Raw genomic sequence first — 26,556 nt, forward strand, 5'->3', positions numbered from 1 at the left:
CTTTATCCATGAGCTATATCGAAGGATTAATACAGGTTTAGCATTCCGTCACATTCACCAATGTTATCTCTTGAGAAATAAACTCCGCTGTTTGTTTGACTTCGTGGATAATCTGAAAAAGATTCTGAAAATGTTTTTTTAAGATCTTACAAGGTCAGCACACAACAGGCCATTTGGTCCACCCTGTTCATACTGACCAACAAGCACCCATCTACATTAATCCTATTTCCTAGCACTTGGTCTGTAGCCAATAGACAATAGACAATAGGTGCAGGAGCAGGCCATTCGGCCCTTTGAGCCAGCACCATCATTCAATGTGATCATGGCTGATCATTCTCAATCAGTACACTGTTCCTGCCTTCTCCCCATACCCCCTGACTCCGCTATCCTTAAGAGCTCTATCTAGCTCTCTCTTGAAAGCATCCAGAGAATTGGCCTCCACTGCCTTCTGAGGCAGAGAATTCCACAGATTTACAACTCTCTGACTGAAAAAGTTTTCCCTCATCTCTGTACTAAATGGCCTACCCCTTATTCTTAAAATGTGGCCCCTGGTTCTGGACTCCCCCAACATTGGGAACATATTTCCTGCCTCTAATGTGTCCAATCCCTTAATAATCTTATATGTTTCAATAAGAAACATCCTTCATCCTTCTAAATTCCAGTGTATACAAGCCTAGTCGCTCCAGTCTTTCAACATACGACAGTCCCGCCATTCCGGGAATTAACCTGGTGAACCTACGCTGCACGCCCTCAATAGCAAGAATATCCTTCCTCAAATTTGGAGACCAAAACTGCACACAGTACTCCAGGTGTGGTCTCACTAGGGCCCTGTACAGCTGCAGATGGACCTCTTTGCTCCTATACTCAACTCCTTCTGTTATGAAGGCCAACATTCCATTGGCTTTCTTCACTGCCTGCTGTACCTGCATGCTTCCTTTCAGTGACTGATGCACTAGGACACCCAGATCTCTTTGTACTTCCCCTTTTCCTAACTTGACACCATTCAGATAATAATCTGCCTTCCTATTCTCACCACCAAAGTGGATAACCTCACATTTATCCACATTAAACTGCACCTGCCAAGCATCTGCCCACTCACACAACCTGTCCAAGTCAACCTGCAACCTCATAGCAACTTCCTCACTGTTCAAACTACCACCCAGCTTTGTGTCATCTGCAAATTTGCTAATGTCACTTTTAATCCCTTCATCCAAATCATTAATGTATATTGTAAATAGCTGCAGTCCCAGCACCGAGCCTTGGGGTACCCCAATAGTCAATGCCTGCCATTCTGAAAGGGACCCATTCCCTTTCCTTTCTTGATGATTCAAGTTCTCATCTGGGACACGTCTTAAACATTGTGAGAGTCTCTGCCTCCGCCACCACCTCAGGCAGTGAGTTCCAGATTCCAACTGCACATGTGAAAAAATATTTCCTCAGACTCCCTCTAAAGCTCCTTACTCATAACCTCTTGATATACAAACCTCCCCTCCTGGTGTTGGCTAAGTAAGGTTGATGTTGGTATTGGCTAATTATTGTTACATGTGCTAAGATACAGTGCTATCCATGCAAATCACACCATACATGAGTATAATCATACTATTATACTATCGAAGAAGGGTCTCGACCCGAAACGTCACCCATTCCTTCTCTCCCGAGATGCTGCCTGACCTGCTGAGTTACTCCAGCATTTTGTGAATAAATCGATTTGTACCAGCATCTGCAGTTATTTTCTTATAATCATACTATATATGAGTACAACAGCTAATGGAAAAAGAGAAAGGAAACAGTGAAGAATATAATGCAAAACTATAGAGAAAGTATAGATAAAAATACTTTCTCTTTAGATTGTGTAAAATACAATCTACACGTTAAGGCAAAGGCCTTAACGTGTAGATTGGGAGATCGGGAATACATTCTTAGCACAAAGTCTATTCAAAAGTCTGATAACTGCGGGGAAAGGCTGTTCCTGAATCTGGTAGTATGAGCTTTCAAGCTTTTGTGTCTTCTGCCTGATAGGAGAGGGAAGAAATGGAATGACCTGGATGTGAGTGGTCCTCAATTATGATGGCTGCTTTCTTGAGGCAGCGTGAAGCCTAGATGGAGTCAGAATTAGGCTGATTTGCACATGGACTGGACTATATTCATAACTTTCTTCATTTTCTTTTAGCCTTGGGCACAATTTCTTGCCGTGAGTGTCACACCAAGCTGTGATTCATCTGTGATGAAATATTCCTTTTATTGTGTGTAAAATTATAGAGAAGAAAGACAAAAAACATTGGGAAAAGGATCTTCTTGTGCTCGTTCCACCATTCTGTACAATTATGGCTGACATCTAACCTCAGTTCCAGATACTTCTATTCACCAAATATTCAGATTGCCTTAATAACTAAAAATCTATCAATTTTAAACATCAATTTTGAAAGAACACTGAGCAAAACTGAATCAATTGTGATCACAATAATTTGTTTGAATTGAATAACCATTTCCTTATTAAGTAATAATAATTAAAACATAAAAGCTCGTTTTGACGTAACATTATTGTGTTTTTTTAAATTGAGTTGCATTGTATTTACGAGAGTGATTCATTATATCCCGGTTTATGTTTTAATTCTGTAAGATAGGTTATTAATCATACAAAGTGCTTGATTGAATTCAAATACTATGAATCATTAAATCTGCAGATAATTGGAAAATATCCTCACCCATGTTAAAGGGAGATATAATTCACCTTGAAGGTAATGATCATGCTTAAGCCATGATTGTGGGATTAATTCTAGTTTCTCACTAGACTGGAGAGAAGAGAAAAATATCATCTGGAAATGGAGAGGCTCTCTGGCCTCTTTCCTGTCCCTGGATTATTCCTGTGGTCCTCCCACTATACTGATCCCTCCACTGGTTTCTTCACCATCCTCCCCCCTATGGCCCGCTAGGTAAAATTCTCCTCTTGGTCAGGACACTTTGGGTGCTCATTTCTATGTACACCCCTACAGCAGCGCTGAGGGAGACTCACGCTGTCAGAGGAGCTGAAAGATGTCCTTGGTGGCATGTGTTGTGCTTCCTTTGCATTACAGCTCAGAAACTCAAGAGTTGTCTTTGGCCCACCACGTCCATGCTGACCATTGTACCTCTCTATACTAATCCCATTTGCCTGTATTTTGTCCAGCCATCTATACCTTGGTGATTCAAATGCTTGCCTGGGTGCTTCTGGAGGTTGGCCTGCCTCCACCACCAGGTCCAGTCGGGCCGAGCGGAAGATGGTCCCGTCGGGCCACGGGCCGCTGCCAGACCCAGGCGGGCAGCAGGCCAGGCTTGCCCGTCACGGAACCGGGAAACCACCTGGAGCGGGAAGCCGTCAAGCCCGGCTCCTGCCTGTCTCGGAGAATCGGAGAGGAAGGTGGAGGGAGTCGGTGACAGTGGCAGATACTAGAACAAAAGGCCAGTAAGAAGACCCGGGGTCTTACCTTCCGCGCCCCCAAGATTGACTGCGGGAAGTGCCCTTGGTGGCCGGGTGAGGAAAGGGATGACGGTTCGCTGGACGATCATGGCAATGCCTGCAACGGGTCTTTATGCCCAGAATGTATCTGGGACTTAGAAAATGATGCCAACACCTGGTGACTCTTGCATATGGTCTTGGTGGGCTGTTTCTATACTTAATCTGGGATTGTATTTATGTATGGCAATAATTTTTCTGAACTGTATGCAAAGAAAGAATTTCACTGTACTTTCCAGATTCCAACCACTCTCCACATGAAATTTCAAATATTCTCTCACCTTACCTCAGTTGCAATGGCCTAAGGAAGGAGAGATTTCCATCCTCAGTTTGCTGTTTGGCCAAGCAGTTGTACATTACAAAACCTTAGGATGGGAAGCAGCATTAATGTAATCACACTCCACTGGTGCCATTGGCACTGTTACTCGTGTTATTCACTGCTGTTAGCCAGGTCAGAGGACCATAGAATCACATAATGGGCCCTCCTCCCACCTCATCCATGGCAACCGTGAAGCCTGACTATGCTAATCCCACATTCCCGCATTTGACCCATATCCTTCTGCTCCTTTCATATCCGAGTACATGTGCAAACATTTTTTAAGCATTTTATCTGCCTCCAGCATCTCCTCTGAAAACTCGTTCCATATATCCACCACCCTCTGTGGAAAAAACTACCCAGCCAATCTTCTTTTAACTTTTCTCCTTTCAATTCTCTCAATGTCCTCTAGTTTCAGACCCTCTTATTCTGGGATAAAGACTTTATCTGCCCTAACTATGCCCCTCATGATCCAAGAAACTGTTTGACTTCTTGAATGGGTTGCATTGTCCTGGAGGGAAGTGTCTCCAATATCCTGGACCTCAGACCTTGATCAACATCAACAACTGTGCTCAGTAACTGTGAGCTTGTGGTGGAGTTGGTGGCCTTTGCAACAGTAATCACACTTCAGGCATTCTTCATCAGCTGTCGGGTGACTGTTTCATCCTGAGCTCAGAAGAAAGTAAAGGTAAGTCTCTTTTTTTTAAAAGGATCATTGGAAAGGTTGGAATTAATGTGGCCTGCGAGCCTGTGAGCTCAGAACCTACGTTCCAGGAATGAGCCAAGCATTACCAGGGACAAAGCACTGTTGCCAATGTTGCCATGGTGATGCTGGTAAGGCTTTTAAAGGAAAGCAGAGGAAAATGTGAATATTCAAACCTCAGGAGTGGAAGATAAAGGTCAGGTATAGAAAGAACTCTGTGTGGCTCTACATTTATTGAGCCATACAGCCGTAGAGAACAGAAACAGGTGCTTTCACTCACCTTGTCCATGCCAAACAAGTTGTCTTGCTGGGCTGGTTCCATTTGTCTGCATTTAGCCCATAGTTTTTAAAAACCTTCCGATCCATATATCTGTCCAAATGACTTTTAAAAGGCGAAATTGAATCCACTTGTATTGTTTCCTCTGGCAACTCATTCCAGATACAGGTGACCTTCTGAGTGACAAAGTTACCCTTGAGCTGTTCGAACTCCTTCCATCGGGCAGACGATACAAGGCCTTCTATGCCCGCACCTCCAGACTCAGGAACAGCTTCATCCCCAGGGCCATAGCTGCTATGAACCGGTCCTGCTGAGCCGGATGGCCACAACGCATAGATCAACTTGCACTTTACCCTGTCCAAAACTGTTATAACTGTTCGTTTCGTTGGGTTGCTGCTGTCTAAATTACCTAAATTAGTGCATCGTATGGGAGGCGCATTCCCAATCTCGTTGTACCCCTGGGTACAATGACAATAAAGATATATTGTATTGTATTGTATTGTATTGTATTGAGACCTCTCTTAAAGATCTCCCCTCTCACCTTAAGCTTATGCCCTCTGCTTTTAGAATCCCCTACTCTGGAAAAAGACAGTGAACATTCACTTTATCCCATCCCACTCACGATCTTGTACACCTCAATAAGATTACACAGCAGCCTTGTACACTCTATTCCCAAATAGTCCCAACTTATCCAACCTCTCTCGATAACTCATCTGAAATTTCAGGTTCCAACCTAGTGAATTTCTTCTGCACCCTTTCCAAATTAGTAATGTCCTCCCTGGGTGACCAGAACTGCACCAAGTTCTCCAAGTGTTGACTCACCAACGACTTGTATGGCTGCATCACGATGTCCCAACCTTTGTACTCAATGCTCTTCGCAATGAAGATAAGCATGCCAACAACTTCTTCTTTATCTGCTTTATCAGCTCGAAGAGCTGTTGTTCTCATTTTGATTACTGGAGATGATTTTGAAATAATTATCCTTTCCTCACACTGGAGTAACAGGAGACCACATTGCACCCTATCAGAGGGCCATCGTTGACGTTATCCCCACTGCCTGCCTCATAGAATCGTAGAGTCATACCATTATGCTGCATGGCAACAGGTCATTCGATCCTACTTGCCTACCCCGACTAAGATGGCATTTTGGGCTAGTCCCAATTGCCTACATTTTGTCTATGTAAATCCAAGCCCTTTGTATATCTGTCCAATTGTCTTTTGCAATGCCTCATGTTATCATCACCCAGAGCAGTGTCATATTACCAATGGTGCCAATATCCATAATTCACTGAGCCAGGCAACGTTGTGGCCCACCAAGGCTTAATTTTAACAACATACAAAGAACCTGCCCTTTGACGCCTATGACCTATGCTCTGCTTCCCTTCACCAATCCCACTACCTTCCCTGCGTTAGAGGGAAGTGATTGTAACAGTGAGAAGATTTTCATCAAACTGAAACATTTTCTGTATTTCTCTCTGCATGTGATACCTGAGTACTTTAGTGAGTCTGTCTCTCCTTGTCTGCTTTTCTCCCTCTCTCCAATCCCTCTCGTGGATTTAGGAGTGCAGGTACATAGTTCCATGAAAGTGGCGTTGCATTCAAGAGTACTGAGTTTAGAGGTTGGGGGGGGGGTGGTCGTTGCAGTTATATAAGATGTTGGTGTGGCCACATTTAGAGTATTGTTCAGTTTTGGGCACCATGTTATGGGAAAGATGTTGTCAAGCCGGAAAGTGTTCGGAGACGATTTACGAGGATGTTGCCAGGACTAAAGTGCCTGAGTTATAGAGAGAGGTTGAGCAGGCTTGGACTCTAGTCCTTGGAGCGCGGGAGGATGAGGGGTGATCTTATAGAAGTGTACAAAAATGTGAGAGGAATAGATTGGTTAAATGCACGGTCCCATGCCCAGATTAGGGGAATAGAGAAGAAGAGGACATTGGTTTAAGGTAAGAGGGGACACATTTAAAAAAAACCTGAATGGTAACACAAAGGGTGGTGGGTATATGGTACGAGCTGCTAGAGGAGGTAGATGAGGCAGTGTCTATCGCAATGTTTAAGAAACATTTAGGTACATGGACATGAAAGGGTTAGAAGAATATGGGCCAAACACAGGCAGGTAGGACAAGTGTAGATCGAACCTGTTGGTTGGTGCGAGCAAGTTAGGACACTGGGCCTGTTTTCACGCTGTATGACTCTCTGACTGCCTCTTTGACTCTATGGCTCTCCCTCAATTCCTCTCTGCAGTCTCTTTCTCTGTACATCTCCCCATTCTTTTCATCTACATCCCTGATCGACTATCTTTGCTGTGTGGTTAAGCACAGCATTAATGCCATCTGCAAATTTTCCGATGACACCACTGTTGGTCAAATCATGGGTGGTGATGTGTCAGAGTGCACGATAGAGCCAGAACACTCAGTTAAGTAGCGCCACCATAACAGCCTCTCATTCAACGTCAATAAAAGCAAGAAAATAATTGTTGACTACAGAATAAGGAATGCACAGGAATGCAAGAGGGTTCAGAGTGGTGAACTCAGCCAGTCCATTGCAGGCACAGCCCTCTCTTCCAACAAAAGCATCAAAATGAGGCGCTGTCCCAAGAAGGCAGCAAAGATCCCCACCACCTGGGTGAAGACCCGTTCTTGTTGCTCTCAATGGGCAGGAGGTACAGAAGTCTCACACCACCAGATCCGGGAACAGCCACTTTCCTACAACAATCAGGTTCTTGAACACGCACAGCCCCAATCTTATCTCAGTATCGGAACACAATGGAACAGCTCTTCCACCAACATGCACTTGTTTTCTGATTGTATTATTTTCTTGATTTTACACAGTCATTTGACTTTTCACGGTCTTGTATAATTTACAGTCTGTATAATTTACGTTCTGCATGTTTGAGTCTGTGCTTGTGGTACTGCTGCATTTTCACTGTACCTGCACCTCGTTGCCTTTGCACCTATGACAATAAACTCAACCCGACTGGCTCCTTTCATCTCACTGTCCCTCTATGCATCTCTCCCACAAGCTCTACTGTCTGCAACTCTTGCTGCTTTTGGATCAGTGCCCTTTGAATCTGTGTGAACTTTGTCAGTCATCTGAGTAGAAATAGCATCAACCTGGAACCAGATGGCTGGATTAACAGATGAGCTCCTTTTCTCAATGTTGTCAAAAACAGACTCGGGAGGTTAGAAACCTGACTCTATTGCACCTTCAATAATCTTAGCGGGTGTTGCTGCCATGATGATACGCACCCATCTCTCTCCATCTTACCGGGCGTATGAAGAAAAATGGGAGAGGAAGAGCTGGGGAAGAACTCGGAGGATCCGGAGATGTCCTTCAAAGTCAGGGGATGGAAGGAAGAAAGGTTGTGGTTTATCATCAAGGGGTGGAGATGATGCCTCAGTATTGTAGGCAAGACGTGAGCATTAGCGTAGAGTCCGAAGACTGAAGGGGTCAGCCTGTCTATGAGGACAGAGTGCACACACTACGTCCCCCATTTCCTAATTGGAGAGGCTAAGAGTTGCTACAGAGGTTGCTGAATGCTGTGCAGGCCGGCCAGGAATCCTGCAGAAAATAACTCACCTCCTAACTCCCCAGAGATTGCTCACTGTCTACAAGACTCAAGTCAGGAGTGTGAGGGAGTACTCTCCACTTGCCTAGATGGTTACAGCTTCAACATAACACCATCCAGGACACAACAGCCCACTTGATAAGCAGACCATCCTCAACATCCACTCACTCTTCCATTAATGCCCAGTAGCAGCAGTTTGTGCCTTCAACGGGATGCTCTGCAGCTTTTGCCACACCCATGATTATTACCAGCTAGAAGGGTAAGAGCAGCAAAAACATTAGAACACAATCAATTAGAAGTTGCCCTCCAAGCCACAAACTATCTGAATAGTATCACTTAATCTTCAGTATTTCTGGGTCAAAATCCTGGAACTTCCTGGCAAACAATATTGTGGATATACACAAACCTAAAGGACTGGAGTCATTCAAGAAAGCAGCTCTCTATCAACTTCTCAAGGGCAATTGGGAACAGGGAATATGAAGGTTGGCTCAGCCTGTAAAGCCCAAGTCCCTTGAAGACAAAAAGAGCATCATCACTGTTGTCAAGTGTACCGAGATACAGTGAAATACTTTTGTTTGGCTGTTCTCTAGGAAGCACGCCCATCACTGAACACAATCAAACGAATCAGAATATAATGTTACAGTTAAAGAGAAAGCACAGATAAAAGAAAGAGTACAAAGCATGCAATGAAGTAGACTGGGGAATCGTAACTACATCCTTAACTTATAATGTTCCTTTCAAGAGTTTAATAACCATGAGGAACAAGCTGTCCTTGCATCTGGTGGTATATGCTTTCAAGCTGTTGTATCTTCTAACCAATGAGAGTGGGGAGAAGAGATAATGATTGTGGTCCTTGATTATATTGGCTGCTTTACCAAGACAATGTGGTACAGATGGTGTCAATAGACGGGAGGTTGCTTTGTGTAATGGATTGGGCTACGTCCACAACTATCATTTCGTGCACTCTTGGGCGGAGCAGTTGCCAACCAAAGTTGTGATGCATCCTGATCGGATGCTTTCTACGGTGTAACTGTAAATATTGGTAAGAATCAATTGAACGTGTTTTAAAAGTGCATCAATGGCTTTGGGGAGCTTTGGAGCATTCCTGATGGGTAGGGTTTGGCTTTCCTGAGTTCTTGTGCAGAGTCTGTGACTCAAAGATTCTGACTGACATGCTCCAGCATTTTCTGTTTTTATTTCAGATATCCAGCACCTGCAGTTTTATTCTGATTGCCAGGGATCACTTTCTGTTCCTACTTTCCAATTTCTGGAGAGGGAAAAGTTCTGCGAGGGGTAGCACCAGTTAGATTAAGTCTGCCTCCTCGATCGAAAGACATTAAAGAGGCTCTGACTGTTCCCATGGATAAGTGTTGGGTATAGGAAGTTCTCCGGTTCACGTGGGGATTCTCATCCCTTAATGCTTCAATTATTGGCAGCAAATAGCCTGTTAATTAACCTGTTCAGTGCTACCCCTGTGTATACTTGGGTCTTGGCCAATAGCGAAAATCAAAAAATTGGCAGTGAACAGGTTAATTCTTAGGACCTTGGTTTTGTGGCTTGGATATACTGTATCTCTGCTGTGATGGTGGCTGTGAGGGAAGAAGAATCCATGGAGGACAAATTCACAGTGGGTGCTGAAGATTCTGCAGCTTCTCCTTGGATGCTGTCTGCCCCACTAAAAGCAATCACACTCAAGCAGAGCAAAGTTGAGATAACACAGTACAAGACAAGGAAAGCAATTCAAGTCATGTGTCAAGTGTCTAATTACACACTATTTAATAATTCGCACTCTGGTAGTTCCCTGCTGATACCTACAATGTCAAATTTAACATCTGAAAATTCAACCATGGGATGAGAATGTTTTTCACACTCCTGTAACATTCATTCTGCTTTTCTCTCCAGATACACAACCTGGCCTGCTGGGCATGTCCAATGTTCTCTTTCATTCCAGATTTATAGCACTCACAGTGCTTTGCATCTCACGATTCTGGCATTGATGTCTTTCTTCTCTCTGATTCCCCCATTTCCCTTCTTTCCACAAGTATCTCTTCCCATTTTGCAACTGGCTCCTTCTTCCTTCTATCCACTCTCCTCCTCCTATTGCTTCACTAGGTCTTCCTCAGCCCTTTCCACTGGATTCTCCTACCCTCTCCTGACTCCTTCTCCCCCCTCTCCACTGGCTGCTCCTCTCTCTCTCTACTCAATCCTCTCCTCTCTCTCTCCATTAACTCCTTCTCACTTTGCTCCATGAGCTCTTCCTCCCCTCCCTCTGATGGTAAAGTGGAAGGACTGCAACAAGGTAGATTAGGAGATCAGGAATACACCCTTAGTCTGAAGAAGGGTCTCGACCCGAAACGACACCCATTCCTTCTCTCCTGAGATGCTGCCTGACCTGCTGAGTTACTCCAGCATTTTGTGAAATACCTTCGATTTGTACCAGCATCTGCAGTTATTTTCTTATACTTAGTTTATGAGAGGTCCATTCAAGAGCGGGGGAAGAAATTGTTCCTTGGTAAATCAGCACCTACACTTCCTTGTTTGGATAAGTTTTTACTGGATCTGGTGGTACATGTTATCAAACCTGTGTACCTTCATCCCAACAAGAGAAGAGAGAAGAGGGAATGGTAAGGGTGTTAGTGTTTCTTGATTATGTTGGCAGGTTTCCCAAGGCTGTTAATATAATCAGTGGGGTTGTAAGTGTCTGGTCACCTGGCAGAACTTTGCTCCCAGATCTCAACCAGACCCTGCCTCAGCATCACTGGTAGTTTTAACAATGATTAATTTATACAAAGCCTCCAGAAAACATTCCAAGGTACCTGCAAGAAGTCAGGAATGTGAGGAAAGCCTCTTCATAATCCTCTATGAGTGCAAATCCAACAAGTCTCAAGATGCTTGACACCATCCAGCACAAACAGTCCACCTGATGGGCCGCCCATCCACCCCACTAAACACTCCCTCCCTCCAGGGTACAGTGGCTGCAATGTGTACTGCCTAGCAAATGGCAGAGTAGACTCAATCGGCTGAATAGCCTAATTCTGCTCCTATGTCCTATGGAAGATCCCATCTATGTCAACTTTCAGATTCAGATCAGATTGACCAATCCCACTACCTCCTCTCTCACGGGCCCAAGTCCCTCCAATTCTTCCACCACTTACCTATGCACCAGCGTCAATTTACAGTGAATGATTAACCGAAGACACGCACGTCCTTGGGATGTGGGAGGAATTCGGAGCAGTGGGGGAAACCCACGAGTGCAAAGGGAGAATGTGCAAACTCTACACACAGACAGCACCAAAGGTCGGGATCGAACCCGGATCGGTGGAGTTGTGAGTCTGCGGAACTATCTATTGTTATTCTATGTTACCCCTTGTGTTGTCCTGTCCTCGGGTGTTTAGGAGCATTTCTCAACAATGGGACTCTCAATTGTCTTCCTCTGGACCACTGCAAAGACATGTTTGATGTCTCCTCTGGTAGTACAACATCTCCTCACTCCTGGGAGATTCAGCGTGGACTAGGTTAGTCGCAGAATCAGGAGGGGGAGTGTCAGATATAGCTCAGTGCTTTTAGCCTCATTCTCAGTCTGGTGCTCCAGTAGATTATCTCTCTCACATAAACAGTATCATTATCGCTGCAGCAATGAAAACATCACTTAATGCCGGCCCCCTGTGCGTTCATATTAATAAATTGCACTCAGCAGTACCATTCAATAAACTATGCAACAGGAGGACTACTGATTGATCAGTGAACTGCGATTAAATCGTGAGTCACGAGAGTCCTCATCTCTCAACCACTCTTCACTCTGTTGATTGGAATTTTATTTTCATGAACCAGCGACTACCTTTCAATGCGTAATGGAAAGCTTTGAATGGTTTATCTATTAGGACACCAGTAATTGAGGCTTTATGAGGACAAGGGTATAGGCTGTATGGAAACACCACCACTGGCAGGTTCCAAAGTGAGTCACACACTGTCCCTACTTGGAGATCTCAGGGAGACTGCAAACAAGCCATGTCCAGTCATGTTTACTGTCGTATGCATATGTATGATGGTATACAGGGTACAATGAAATTCTTGCTTGTAGCAGCTTTACATGGAAAGAAACGTAACACATAAAAGCGTAAATCATACATAAATTCTCCAACCAAAACAGTGTAAAGAAAAGTGCCGTTAAACAAAAAAAGGTATCAGTGCAAAGGTCAATTAGATCAACATCCACGTCAGTGCAAGAGGTGGTCTGCAGTGTCCGTTCCTGAGGTAGGATTTGGGAGGTTGAAGAACCAGACAGTTGTAAAGCAGTTGGGAAGGTCCTGAATCTGGCGGTGTGGGGCTTCATGCTTCTGCATCTCTTGCTCGATGGTAGCAGCTAGAGGAGGGCATGTCCAGAGGGTGAGGAGGCACTTCATGTCGATGCTTTCGATGGTGGAGGGCTGTGCCGATGATGGCCCAGGCTGATTCTGCAACTCTCTGCAACCTCTTGCATTCCTGTGCATTAGAAATGCTGCATCCAGGCAATGATGCATCCGGGCAATTTAAACTAATGTGGCAAGGGGATGGGAGCATGAGCAGAGAGACAGAGGGGTGTAAAATGAGGGTAGAAGCAATAGGTAGCAAGGTGAAAAGTAAAAGTGGCAGGCAGACAAATCCAGGGCAAAAATCAAAAAGGGCCACTTTTCAACATAATTGTAAAAACAAGCCTGAAGGCTTTGTGTCTCAATGCAAGGAGCATTCGTAATAAGGTGGATGAGTTGAATGTGCAGATAGTTATTAATGAATATGATATAGTTGGGATTATGGAGACATGGCTCCAGGGTGACCAAGGCTGGGAGCTGAACATCCAGGGATATTCAATATTCAGGAGGGATAGACAGAAAGGAAAAGGAGGTGGGGTAGCGTTGCTGGTTAGAGAGGAGATTAAAGTAATAGAAAGGAAGGATATTAGCTTGGAGGATGTGGAATCGATATGGGTAGAGCTGCGAAACACTAAGGGGCAGAAAATGCTAGTGGGAGTTGTGTACAGGCCACCTAACAGTAGTAGTAGAGTTGAGGATGGCATCAAACATGAAATTAGAAATACGTGCAACAAAGGTAAAACAGTTATAATGGGTGACTTCAATCTACATATAGATTGGGTGAATCAAATTGGCAGAGCTGCTGAGGAAGACGATTTCTTGGAATGTATGCGGGATAGTTTTCTAAACCAACATGTAGAGAAACCAACAAGAGAGCAGGCTATTCTAGACTGAGTATTGAGTAATGAGGAAGGGTTAGTTAGCAGTCTTGATGTGCGTGGCCCCTTGGACAAAAGTGAGCATAATATGGTTGAGTTCTTCATTAGGATGGAGAGGGACATAGTTAATTTAGAAACAACGGTTCTGAACTTAAAAAAAGGTAACTTTGAGGGTATGAGACGTGAATTGGCCAAGATAGACTGGCAATTGATTCTTAAAGGGTTGACGGTGGATATGCAATGGAAGGCATTTAAAGATTGCATGGATGAACTACAACAATTGTTCATCCCAGTTTGGCAAAATAATAAATCAGGGAAGGTAGTGCATCCGTGGCTAACAAGGGAAATTAGGGATAGTATCAAAACAAAAGATGAAGCATACAAATTAGCAAGAAAAAGCAGCCTACCAGAGGACTGGGAGAAATTCAGAGTCCAGCCGAGGAGGAAAGGGAAAATAGATTATGAAAGAAAACTGGCAGAGAACATAAAAACTGACTGCAAAAGCTTTTATAGATATGTGAAGAGAAAAAGATTAGTTAAAACAAATGTAGGCCCCTTGCAGTCAGAAACAGGTGACTTGATCATGGGGAACAAGGACATGGCAGACCAATTGAATAACTACTTTGGTTCTGTCTTCACTACGGAAGACATAAATAATCTGCCGGAAATAGCAGGGGCCAGGGGTCAAATGAGATGGAGGAACTGAGTGAAATCCAGGTTAGTCGGGAAGTGGTGTTAGGTAAATTGAATGGATTAAAGGCCAATAAATCCCCAGGGCCAGATAGGCTGCATCCCAGAGTGCTTAAGGAGGTAGCCCCAGAAATAGTGGATGCATTAGTGATAATTTTTCAAAACTCTTTAGATTCTGGAGTAGTTCCTGAGGATTGGAGGGTAGCTAATGTAACCCCACTTTTCAAAAAGGGAGGGAGAGAAAACGGGGAATTACAGACCAGTTAGTCTAACATCGGTAGTGGGGAAAATACTAGAGTCAGTTATTAAAGATGGGATAGCAGCACATTTGGAAAGTGGTGAAATCATTGGACAAAGTCAGCATGGATTTATGAAAGGTAAATCATGTCTGACGAATCTTATAGAATTTTTCGAGGATGTAACTAGTAGAGTGGATAAGGGAGAACCAGTGGATGTGTTATATCTGGACTTCCAGAAGGCTTTCGGCAAGGTCCCACATAAGAGATTAGTATGCAAACATAAAGCACACGGTATTGTGGGTTCAATATTGATGTGGATAGAGAACTGGCTGGCAGACAGGAAGCAAAGAGTAGGAATAAACGGGTCCTTTTCAGAATAGCAGGCAGTGACTAGTGGGGTACCGTAAGGCTCGGTGCTGGGACCCCAGATATTTACAATATATATTAATGATTTGGACGAGGGAATTGAGATTTTTTTTTAGAGATACAGCGCGGAAACAGGCCCTTCGGCCCACCGAGTCCGCGCCGCCCAGCGATCCCCGCACATTAACACTATCCTACACACACTAGGGACAATTGAATGCAACATCTCCAAGTTTGCGGATGACATGAAGCTGGGGGGCAGTGTTAGCTGTGAGGAGGATGCTAGAAGGCTGCAAGGTGACTTGGATAGGTTAGGTAAGTGGGCAAATGCATGGCAGATGCAGTATAATGTGGATAAATGTGAGGTTATCCACTTTGGTGGCAAGAACAGGAAAGCAGACTATTATCTGAATGGTGGCCGATTAGGAAAAGGGGAGATGTAACGAGACCTGGGTGTCGTGGTACACCAGTCATTGAAAGTAGGCATGCAGGTGCAGCAGGCAGTGAAGAAAGCGAATGGTATGTTGGCATTCATAGCGAGGGGATTTGAGTATAGGAGCAGGGAGGTTCTGCTGCAGTTGTACAGGGCATTGGTGAGACCACACCTGGAGTATTGAGTACAGTTTTGGTCTCCTAATCTGAGGAAAGACATTCTTGCCATAGAGGGAGTATAGAGAAGGTTCACCAGATTCATTCCTGGGATGGCAGGACTTTCATATGAAGAAAGACTGGATAGACTCGGCTTGTACTCGCTGGAATTTAGTAGATTGAGGGGGGATCTTATAGAAACTTACAAAATTCTTAAGGGGTTGGACAGGTTAGATGCAGGAAGATTGTTCCCGATGTTGGGGAAGTCCAGAACAAGGGGTCACAGTTTAAGGATAAGGGGGAAGTCTTTTAGGAGCGAGATGAGAACGTTTTTTTTCACACAGAGAGTGGTGAATCTGTGGAATTCTCTGCCACAGAAGGTAGTTGAGGCCAGTTCATAGGCTATATTTAAGAGGGAGTTAGATGTGGCCCTTGTGGCTAAAGAGATCAGGGGGTATGGAGAGAAGGCAAGTACAGGATACTGAGTTGGATGATCAGCCATGATCATATTGAATGGCGGTGCAAGCTCGAAGGGCCGAATGGCCTACTCCTGCACCTATTTTCTATGTTTCTATGATGCAGCTAGTCAGGATACTTTCCACAGCTGTATCTGTAGAAGTTCATTAGAATATTTGGTCACATGCCAAATCTCTTTAAACTTCCAAGAAAATAGAGACGCTGACATATAGAAACATAGAAACATAGAAAATAGGTGCAGGAGTAGGCCATGGCTGATCATCCAGCTCAGTAGCCTGTACCTGCCTTCTCTCCATACCCCCTGATCCCTTTAGCAAAAAGGGCCACATCTAACTCCCTCTTAAATATAGCCAATGAACTGGCCTCAACTACCTTCTGTGGCAGAGAATTCCACAGACTCACCACTCTCTGTGTGAAGAAATGCTTTCTCATCTCGGTCCTAAAAGACTTCCCCCTTATCCTTAAGCTGTGATATATTCTTCATGGTTAAGTGCTCTCCTAACTTCCCCTCTCTGAAATCAATGTTTAGTTCCATTATCTTGTTGACATTGAGCGAGACGTTGTGGTTGTGGCACCACTCAACCAGGCATTCTATCCCTCTCCTGTACACTTTATCATTGCCACCCGTGATTCGGCCCACAGACTTGTTGTTGGTGAATTTGAGGATGGCATTGGAGCTGTGCTTAGTCACAGAGTCACGGGTGTAAAGAGAGTAGAGGGTAGGCAGGGGCCTACACATGAAGCCTTGAAGAGCACCTGTGTTGATGGCCATTGAGGAGGAGATGCTGTTAACGATCAGTTCTGATTGAGGTCTGCTGACGAGGTAGTCAAGGATTCAGTTGCACAGGGACGTACAGAAACACTAAGCTATAGTTGATGAACAGCAGCCTGACGTATATGTTCCTGTTATCCAGATGGCCCAAAGCAAAGTGGAGAGCCAGCGAGATAGCTCCTGATGTTGACATTAAAACAATGGGCAACTTGAAGCAGACGAAAGTCATTTCTGAAGCAAGAGTTAATTTGCACCATAATCTATCGCTCTAAGCACTGGGTTGCAGTGGATGTAACTACTCCTGGATGGTAGTCATTGTGATAGGCCACCATTCTCTTCTTGGGCACTGGTACGATAGTTGCCCTTTTAAGCTAGATGGGAATCTCAAATCACAGAAGCAAAAGTTTGATGAAATCCTTAAATATCCAGCAAGTTGATCTGCACAGATCTTTAGCACTGGGCCAGGTACACCATCTGGACCAGACGCACAAACTCCACACAGACAGCATCGGAGGTCAAGATCGATCTCGATATCCTGGAGCTGTGAGGCTGCAGTGCTAAGCACTACATCACAGCACCACCCATCGTGCTAGGTAGGCATTTGAACTCTGTTTTATAGAAAGATATTAGGTTTAGACCTAGTGTCAACCAAATTCTCAATGGAGCAATTGCATTTTCAGAAGCCACATCATATTCTAAGGAGTATTCTGAGAATCAGTCTGAAGACGGGTCTCGACTCGAAACGTCACCCATTCCTTCTCTCCAGAGATGCTGCCTGTCCCGCTGAGTTACTCCAGCATTTTGTGTCTACCTTCATATTCTGAGGCTCGTGCGACAGATAGGAAACCCATACAGAACAAGGATGAGGGAATTTTGCGTGGAAGCATTTGGAGCAATGGGTTTGGAGAAGAAAGGGCCACAGATCAGTCACAATCTGACTGCATGATGGAACTATCTGGAGGGACAGAGCAGAGACAGGGGCATTCTGAAACCACCACAGTCCTTCAGGTGAGTCTGCTATTCAGGGTGGTAGTTCCAGGATTTAGTGACACATCAATTCATACAGCCCAAAACTGAGTCCTTTCACCCTTCATCCACTGTGATGCCTATCTACACTAGTCATATGTTCCCACATTAGCCCACTGTACCTTTATGCTTCTCGATGCAAGTAGCTCTCTAAATGAGCTCAGTTACTGACTTTTAGAGGTGCCACGTCTCCATATTGTTGTTTTTAACGGCTTGATGCAAGAGCTTCCGGTGAAGTTCTCTCTGAGGTAATCCTGTATTAGAATCAGCAACAAAACAAACTTGATCAGGTGTAGGTAATTTAATTGAAATATGTAATAAACCCATTCATTTAGATATTATTACATTTCAATCTTCTTGCCTGAGGTGTGATGAGAATGTGAAAGTCTCATCAATCCGAGCCTTGCTTGAATCTGCGCTTCACAGACAATTACAGATCTGACACAGAATCCTTTTATACCAGGAGCAGGAAGGCGGCTCTGCAATATCCATCTTGAAGAGAGAGGGGAGGAAGGCTGAGAGAGAGCAAGAGTAGTACTTGCAATGTAATGGGAGTATTCTCTGTTTAAACCCTTTCCTGATCTCAGTCACAGTGGAGTTCCAGGCACTGCATTAGGTCACTAGGGTTCAAAAGGGTGTGAGTCTGATAGATGGGGCAAAGAATAATCAACCTGCTGTTCATCAGAAGACTCCAGACTCGATGCCCTCCCTCCCCATGTTCCTGCAAAATGGCAACAAGGTTCAGGTTTGTTATAAAGAGGTAATGCCAACTACTATCACTTTATCAGTTAAAAAACAAATGTGCATGGGAATGATTGCCTCGAGATACAATGATGTTTCACACAGCTTGGTACAACCGTTCATTCCCATTTCCCTTAATTAAATTATACAGAGAATCCCTCACAGCTAGCCATTTTTCTCCATTTCAGAAAGAAGTGTGACTGGTATTTATTGGTTTAATTATCTCAAGTGTATGATATTATAGCGTTGTCATGTCAACCAGTGTGACAAAGTTTTCAGACACACATGACACCCTACTGGGCCAAAACACTTTAGCACAGAGCAGGCTCCCGAGATCTGGACAGAACACACGTTGCTGTTCTCAGCAAAGGTGGCAGATGGTGTTTACCTCATATACATATTTCACAAAGATGCAGGAGGAGTTCTTTTGCCATCACGTCTATGCCAGCTCTCGGAGCAATCCCAGCAATCCTATCCCCCAACTTATTTCCCTGCCCCAAAAGCTGATCAATTCCTCTCTCGTCCACCTGCCCACACCAGGGACAATTTACCACAACGATTTAACCCACTGGGGATATAGGAGGGAACCCATGGAAGGAGTAGACAGGATGGCAAAGAAGGCGTTTGGCACCATTGCCTTCATCGGTCAGGGCACTGAATACGGGAGTTGGGACATCATGTTGCAATTGTACAGATCATTGGTGAGACCACACTTGGAATGCTGTTTGCAATTCTGGTCACCCAGCCACCGGAAGGATATCATTAAACTGCAAATGGAGCAGAAAAGATTCACGAGGCTGTTACCGGAACTGGAGGATTTGAGTTAAAATGTGAGATTGGACACGCTGTGACTTTTTTGTTGGACGGTAGAGGACTGAGGGGGTGACCTGATAGATGATTATAAAATTCACAATTGGCACAGATGAGGTGGTTAGTTACAGCATTTTTCTTTGATATGGGGCGTTTAAAACTAGAGGGCGAGGGTATTAGTCAGAGGGGAAGGATTTCAAAGGAGCCGGAGGGGCAATTTTTTCACACAAAGAGCAGTAGATATATCGAATGAGCTGCCAGTGGATGTGATGGAGGTGGGTACAATTACAATGTTTAAAAGACAGTTGGACAACAATTGGGGATAGAAAGGTTTGGAGGAATATGGGGCAAACACAGGCATAAAGGACCAGCTAGGAAAGATCTCTTGATTGGCATGGACATGTTGGGCTGATGGAACTCCATAACTGGAGGTCTTGAGTTTTGAGATTTTGGATAGACTGGGGCTGTTTTCCCAGGAATTAATGAGTTTACCTTACGGAGGTTTATAAAATCACAAGGAGCATAGATGGTCACAGTGATTTTTCCCAGAATAGGAAAATCTAAAACGAGAGGACATGTTTAAAGTGAGAGGAGAATGTTTTTGAGGGAAAACAGAAAATGCTGGTGTAACTCTACAGGTCAGGCAGCATCACTGGAGAACATGGATAAGTGATGTTTCTGATTGGGACCCTCTTCAGACGTCACCTATCCATGTTCTCCAGAGATGTTGCTAACCCACTGAGTTACTCCAGCGGTTTGTGGTTTTTTTGTAAACCAGCATCTGCAGTTTCTTGTGTCTAAGTTTTAAAGAGTACCTAAGGCGTAATGTTTTCAAAAGAAGGTGCAGGTTTACAGAATGACGCGCCAGCTGCTTCGATAATGATTGTAAATTGTGCCTAGTGTGTAGGATAGCGCTAGTGTACAGGGATCGCTGGTCGACGTGGACTCATTGGGCTGAAGGGCCTGTTTCCATTCTGTATCTCTAACAAAAACACACTCGAGGTATAGCCGACAGGAGCCAATTAACCTACCAGCATATCTTTGGGATGTGGGATGAGAATTGGAGTGAATCTGGGGCAACCCCACAAACCCACAATGTTACAGGGGTCAGTACAGTCTGGATGGGTGAATTGTCCTCTCTCTTCGTCAGTCACTAGAGTGCAAGAGACCAAACCCCCCGAGTCCTGGCGCAGTAGGAGAAGCGAGCTGAACGCACATCAAATCTGACAGCAGGTTTCGGGGAATTTGTAAATAGTTTCTCCAGAGCAAAATTGATATGTTTCTAGGGAATTTGATGAGATTCAGCATAAATGAACAAGCTCATTTATCCGAAAACTCGACAATGCTCATATTTCACTCCATCTGGATCCTTCCCGCGCTGGAAATAATTGATGATAAGTGCTCGATGCTGCCAGGGGAAGGAGAAATGAAGCCCTGTCAGGTCATCAGTTACGCAGCAACAGGACGGGAACATGAGAAAGGCCCGGTCATTTTTTCAGAACGGAGTGTGGAGAGAGGAATTCTTCGAGAGCCTGAGGATCTGAGAATCTGACTGCTTCTACCCACTCTCATCTGGTGGAAGAGGCACACCACCACGCCAGGTCCTCAATGGTCAAAACTTCTGAGCAATTTACAGCATAGAATTGGCCGTTCAGCCCATTAAATCTATTCCTGGTCAAATAGACTTGATTCCACTCCGCAGGGCTTGGCCTAGTAAGCTGCCAGACACTACTGGAGCTGCTCACCCAGCTACTGACTAAATAAACAGAAGCGGTGCTCTGGCTTATTGCTCAGTTGGATCCCAATAACCCACTCCATTAGAAATCCCTCTCCAACCCCTGCAGCCGTCTTCCCTTGCAACTGTGCTCCCCAAGTATTGACTCTCAGCTGAGTTGGCTGGGACATTCCTGCTTACAATGTTCGGGCCTTTCATAATTTTGCAAACTTCAACAATCCTCCTCTCCTCAGCCATCTCGTCAACCTGCTTTCTTCAGGTGAACCAGATAAATGTGCTTCAGAAGAGGGAGGACACAATGATAGATCCAATGATAGGGGCGGCACGGTGGCGCAGCGGTAGAGTTACTGCCTTACAGCGAATGCAGCGCCGGAGACTCAGGTTCGATCCTGACTACGGGCGCCGTCTGTACGGAGTTTGTACGTTCTCCCCGTGACCTGCGTGGGTTTTCACCGAGATCTTCGGTTTTCTCCCACACTCCAAAGACGTACAGGTCTGTAGGTTAATTGACTGGGTAATATGTTTTTAAAAATTGTCCCTAGTGTGTGTAGGATAGTGTTAATGTGCGTGGATCGCTGGGCGGCGCGGACTCGGTGGGCCGAAGGGCCTGTTTCCGCGCTGTATCTCTAAATCTAAAAAAAAAAATCCACTCTGGGAATTCTCCACACTCCAAGGAAGAAGCTCCATTCAAGTGGTTGTCCTGGTGCAAGGTTCACCAGATTGATTCCCGAGATGGCAGGACTGTTGAATGAGAAGAGATTGGGTTGAGCATGTGGGGATCTCATTGAAGCATTCAAGATTTAGACTGTATGGATAAGATTTAGGTTATTATTGTTACATGTACTGAGGTACAGTGAAAAGCTTTTGTCTGCGTGCTGTCCAATGAAATCAGAAAATACTGTACATGAACACAATCAAACCAAACACAACTACAAACATAGAACAAAGGGGAAGATACCAGAGTGCAAAATGTTCTCTCTCAGCATTGTAACGTAACAGTTCCGGAACAAAGTCTAATGTCCTCAATGAGTTACGTTGGAAAGTCGGAACTGTTCGCAAGCCTATGGAAGGACCATTCAGAAGCCTGATAACAGAGGGGAATAAACTGTTCCTGAGCCTGGTGGTGCACACTTTCAAGCTTCTGCATTTTCTGCCGAAGGGAAAGGGAAGAAGAATGAATGACTGGGGTGGGACAAGTCTTTGATTATGTTGGCAGCTTTCCCAAGGCAGCATGAAGTGTAGATGGAGTCAATGGTGGAGGGTCCGGCCTGTGTGATGACTGGACTGCATTCACACACTCTGCAATTTCTTGCAATCTTGGGTAGAGCTTTACCCAAACCAAGCTGTGATGCTACCCGACAGTATGGTTTCCATGGTGCATCTGCAGACGGGGGGAGGATGTTTTCCTGACTTGGGATCTATGGCAGGGTTGTCACAATCTCGGGGTGTGAGTTAAGGCAAAGGACTCAGATGAGAAATATGTCCATTTAAAAATGTCTCCATCAATTCTCTCCTGCAGAGGGCTGGAGAGGCCAGGTCACTGAATACATTTAACAAGGACTTAGATTTCCAGTCACAAAAGACATCAGGGATGTGGGGAATGAGGGGAAAGGTGGTGTTCAGATAACCATGATAGTATTGAATGGCAGAACAAGTTCGGAGGCCTGAATGGCCATTCAACAAGCCGCGATTTTTGATGTGTAAAACATGCCACCGACAGGCCATTCAATTCACCGTCACTTCCTCCACCTCCGTTACACAATGACCCACAGTAACTCCTTCCCTTTCTAGCAGACGATGTGTATCTTTTGGCCGTACTCCGGCTTTGAACCTTCGGAAAGATTGAAATGGGTCGTTGCTGCTAATAGTACCTGCCTTGAGTTGTGCCAATGACCTGGATCTATGCTAAATGAACTGTATCCGAAGGAGCCCAAAGATGACAGAAAATGACTACAGAGGATGCATCTTCCATCAATGCTTCACCATGGCAACCTCTCCTCACTAAGCGATAACAGTGGATGGATTAAATTCCACTTTCAGTAATAAATGTGTCACATGAATAAAACTGTAAATGTAATCAGGTTGAAATTATATCCCCTGTCCCCGAGGTATTGTATCCCAGTGGTGCTAATTAACTGTGAGTAAAACTATCAGTTGTAATATCCGATATTTCAAAGATGACTTTGCGCAGGGAACTGGATGTAGATAGATTTGGTGGGTTAACCCTTTGATTACAGGACTCTTTGACTGAGGACAAAACCTAGACATCAGCTGAGTCATGATCATTATCGCCACCATTTCGAGGAGGAGACTTGTCACAGCCTTCCCAAAAGCAGCTGTGGTCTGGCAACACAACCAAGGGTGAATAAAAGAGGTACTTGGCCAAGAAAATGTGAGAGAAGGAAGAAAGGTGTGGCACTGTGGAAGAACCACAGGAAGAACCATGGGTGGCACAGTGGCACAGCGGTAGAGTTGCTGCCTAACAGCATATCCGGCGGGTTTGATCCCGACTACGGGTGCTGTCTGAACAGACTTTGTACGTTCTCCCCGTGAAATTCACATTAGTAATCAAGGCATGAAACTCCCAGAAATAATTAACTGCCTTCAATGAAATACACTTTTGCTTGGGGCTGGTTTGCTTGTTCCATCCATTCAAGCTGTCTAACATATTTAACTGACAAGCTATAGTTTCCACTAACGAGATTTTGAAGTGTCAGCTTTAGACTTCTCTGTCCACTTGACCTTCCCTTCTCAGATGATTGCAGGCATGCTAAGGTGGTCACGGTAATTGTGTAACTGACAGTGACTAGTCCAATACTCAACAGCTTCAGCAGAAAGTCATTTGAGAAGAGTATCTTGTCCATGCACAGTAAAGATTAGACAACACTCAATATGGAAATAAAATTAATTAAAACTAAAATTAATTCAAAGTGCTGGGAACCTGAAATAAAAGCAGGGATTAGATAGTCCAGCTTGATTTCCCTGAAAGGAGGCAGAGGGGTGACCTGGTAGAAGTATATTAAATCATTTGAAGTGTAGATAGGGCAGATAGTCAGAATCTTTTTCGTAGTGGGATATTAAAACAAAAGTGCATAGATTTAAGGTGAGAGGAAGGAGTTTTAAAAGGGGAGCTGAAGGGAAGCTTTTTTACACTGTTTGGTTGATATCTGGAACGTGCTGCCAGATGAGTTACTGGAATCAGATACAATCACTCTGTTTGAAAGGCATTTAGATGGATACTGAAACGGACAAGGCCTAGGAGGATACATATATCGGGGCAAATGGGATTACTGTTGATAGGCAAGAAAGTCAGCTTGGTGGGCCGAAGGGCCTGTTTCTCTGCTTGTGATTCTGACTTTATGATTCTGGTGCAGGAAACCCTCAATAGTGTCTGTGGAGAGCGAGAAATAGTTGACATTATTCTTGATTAGGACAGGTATCACAGAGGTTATGGGGAGAAGGCAGGAGAATGGGGTTAGGAGGGTGAGATAGATCAGCCATGATTGAGTGGCAGAGTAGACGATGGACCGAATGGCCTAATTCTACTCCTATTCCTTATGACCTCATGACATCAAATATGGAATAAATGGACAAAAATTTACCATTAAAACTCAGAGCAATTAAACAGGTTATTCTGAACCAATGTCCCAAAGCAGCATCTCAGAGGAGATAAGTGAATGAAGAAGGTGATTCGGAGGTCACCTGCTAAATTCCCTAACCCTAATTTCTTCACTCAGAAGGCTGTGAATGTTTTACCAAGCTGTTGTTACCCACCTTCCCTAGGCCATTTGGAGAGCTATAGTTGAGATCAAATGATTTTCGGATTGTTGGGACTTAGAGGTGGGATACGAGGTCAAGCATTGGCGGTGGGTGGCTGGGCTAAATTACAGGGCAGGCACACTGACCTACTCCAGTACACCTTCCTTCTTATGAGGTGCTGGCTGTATTCAGCCAAAGAAGGAAACAACTATTTATTAAACCAGATGCCACTTTGCCTCTCAGACTGATGTAAAAGCTTCTCATTCACGAAACTGTATCATAACCAGTGCAAGTAAGAAGGAAAAATGAGTTCCAGTGAATAGCTTACACCGTTAAATCATCTCCTTTAGAACATTGTATTCCAGTACTTTGTCTTTTTGTTCCAGGTTATTTGCAAGATTGCGGTAACTTCAATGAAATAAAGCCGGGGTCCAGTGATGTGTTATTGCCGTGCAGCGACGCCCCAGGCTAATTTCCCCTCTGTAACCTTCTGAGCTGATTGTACTTGATGTTCCTGCTTGTGTGGGTCACTGTGACAAGACTGAACTTAGTAACGACTTTAGGAGAATGTCCGAGAGAGAGAGGGAAGGGTCTGCATTTCCAAAGGAAAACAACACCAGGATCTGTACTGGAACCTGTGTCCTGATAACTGCACAATAGGTTTACGTCCAACTCCTGCTTCACATCGATTGAATAAATTCGGAATTAAAAGTTCGTTTCAGAATTGGCGACCGTGAAACACCCTGATTCTACTCCTTCATCTGAGAAAGAACAGGACTGTTTTAACAATGTTTGCCCTCCACATGACCAGGGATCACAGTTTAAGAATAAAGGGAAGGCTATTAAAAACTGAGATGAGGAAAAACTTTTTCACCCAGAGAGTTGCGAATCTGTGGAATTCTCTGCCACAGAAGGCAGTGGAGTCCAATTCACTTGATGTTTTCAAGAGGGAGTTAGATATAGCTCTTTGGGCTAATGGAATCAAGGGACATGGGGGAAAAAAAAGGTACGGGGTACTGATTTTGGATGATCAGTCATGATCATATTGAATGGCGGTGCTGGCTCGAAGGGCTGAATGGTCTATTCCTGCACCTATTTTGTATGTTTCTATGACTTTGCGATCCGAAGGGACTGTTATTGTGCAATACTGTTCTGTGTTCTGTTCTGTGTTCAGGGCAACGCCGCCAGGACAATGGGCCTTTATGGTCAGGTTAAGAACTTTGCACTTATTACAAAATGGAGACAGAGAGTACCGATGCTGGAATCTGGAGCAAAAAAACTAACCACTTTAAGTACTCAGCAAATCAAGCAGCATCTGTGGAGGAAAAAGGATAGTTACCTTTTTGGGTTGACTTGGGGGGAGATTCTGTGTCTGTGGGGCTCGGGAGGAAGCAGAGATGGATCTGGCTGAATGTGTTAGTCCCCGCTGTCTGTGGGGACAAGATTTGATGAAGCCACCTACTATTATCCGCCAGCTTTTTGAGTGTTCAGCTGCATTCACAACTGGAATAGGTCAGATTACATAGCCTTGGTCTGATTCGCTGCCGGTGAGTCTATCGCCTGTTGTTGTTGCAGTTTAGCTGCATTCAGTCCTGTGTTGCAGCTTCACCGGCCTGGCCCTTCATCCTTTGTAGGGTTCCCTGGTATCACTCCTGCACATTCAACTTTTACCAACTACCCCTTCCACAGGGTAAACTCATTGCATTGCTATTCTTTGCCTCACCAACTTTCACATACATTTCCAACTTTTGTGCCAACATATGAATCCCCAATAT

General features: G+C 44.5%; 1 long non-coding RNA gene across 1 annotated transcript in view; it reads right to left on the reverse strand.

Moving 5' to 3' along the window:
• LOC144596738 (uncharacterized) overlaps positions 1-26,556 on the reverse strand; it is a 66,475-nt gene that overhangs the window by 24,493 nt on the left and 15,426 nt on the right. The window lies entirely within an intron of this gene.

Source organism: Rhinoraja longicauda, chromosome 9 (genome assembly GCF_053455715.1).
Source record: "Rhinoraja longicauda isolate Sanriku21f chromosome 9, sRhiLon1.1, whole genome shotgun sequence".
In the NCBI taxonomy this organism is placed as follows: Eukaryota; Metazoa; Chordata; class Chondrichthyes; order Rajiformes; family Arhynchobatidae; genus Rhinoraja; species Rhinoraja longicauda.